At 41.4% G+C, this 1,429-nt stretch overlaps 1 non-coding gene across 1 annotated transcript; it reads right to left on the bottom strand.

Moving 5' to 3' along the window:
- Positions 1–373: 373 nt before the first annotated feature.
- Trnaq-uug (transfer RNA glutamine (anticodon UUG)) lies at positions 374–445 on the bottom strand. The gene has a single exon. It is a non-coding gene; the product is annotated as a tRNA-Gln (tRNA).
- Positions 446–1,429: the final 984 nt, after the last annotated feature.

The raw sequence follows: 1,429 nt of genomic DNA, 5'->3' as shown, positions 1-1,429 counted from the left end.
ACACATCGACATTAGTAGTTATTTTCTAAGTGCCGTACGGACGCCTAAATGTATATATGAATATATATATTGTATCGGTCACTATCGCCGAACTGCTAATTTACCAGGACATAAACAAACCAACACCAGCAGTCAAGCGATGTGGGAACAAACATAAAAACACACACACACACACAGACACACGTATGATGAGCATCTACAGAATATCCGTCTACCAAATCCACTAACGAAGGATTTGCTCGGCTCGGGGATATACCAGAACTCCCTTGTCCAAGGTGCCCTGTGGTGCATTAGAACCCACAGCCACGTGGTTGCAAAACAATCTTCTTAACCACACAGTCAAGGCCTGGCTAAAAAGAATTAACAAAAGTTAAGGTCCCACCGAGATTCGAACTCGGATCGCTGGATTCAAAGTCCAGAGTGCTAACCATTACACCATGAGACCTCGCTCAATGAAATACACCTAAATGTATGTGCAAATTGACCAACGCTTTGTGAGTGGATTTGGTAAGACAGAAACCTGGGCTACGAGAATCGTTGGAACATCACAAAAGAAAATTAGCTTACGCCATTTTTTTTCACTGTTTATTCTGAGTTCGAATCTCACCGAGGTCAACATTGCCTTTCGTCCCCTCCAGGTATCGATAAAATGAAGCACCGGTCAAGTAGTGGCGTCGATATCTTAGACTAACTCCCTCCCTGGGCACGTGCCAAAATTTAAAAGAAATTAATAGCAGCGAGCCGGAAGAATAATTCGAAATAAAATTATTTAAATCAGGTACAGTACTTCTATATGGAAGACAAATAATCTTAGTCGATATGGCTTTGTGGTAAGAAGTTTGCTTCCCAACCACATAGTTCCTGGTTCAATACCACAGTGTGACACATTGGGCGAGTGTCTACTACAATAGCTTCGGGGCGATCAAAGCGTTGTGACTGAAATTTGCAGAAGGAAACTGAAAGAAGCTCATCGCATATATATATATGCTTTGATTTGTTTCAGTTATTTGACTGCGACCACGCGGGAGCACCCACTTTAGTCGAACAAATCGACCCCAGGATTTATTCTTTGTAAACCTAGTACTTATTCTATCAGGCTCTTTTGCCGAACCGCTAAGTTACGGGGATGTAAACACACCAACATGGAAAAAGAAGTCCATCGTGTATATGTGTGTGTGTGTGTGTTTACGTGCGTGTGTGTGTATCTTTGTGCATGTGTTTGTCTGCCATCTCCCCATGAGAACCGGTGTTGGTATGTTTTCGCTCTCGTAACTTAGCGGTTCAGCAAATGATATGGATGGAACAAGTATCAGGCTTTAAAAATAATAATGAAAAAAAAAAAGTAAGTCCTGGATTCGAATCCCTGGACTAAAGCTTTTTCGAGGTGTTGCCCCAGTCAAATAACTAAAGCAAATAAAAGTATATATAT

The sequence above is a fragment of the Octopus bimaculoides genome, unplaced genomic scaffold (assembly GCF_001194135.2).
Source record: "Octopus bimaculoides isolate UCB-OBI-ISO-001 unplaced genomic scaffold, ASM119413v2 Scaffold_120095, whole genome shotgun sequence".
In the NCBI taxonomy this organism is placed as follows: domain Eukaryota; kingdom Metazoa; phylum Mollusca; class Cephalopoda; order Octopoda; family Octopodidae; genus Octopus; species Octopus bimaculoides.
Note: the sequence above shows the minus strand (reverse complement) of the source record. Positions and strands in the feature narration are given on the sequence as shown.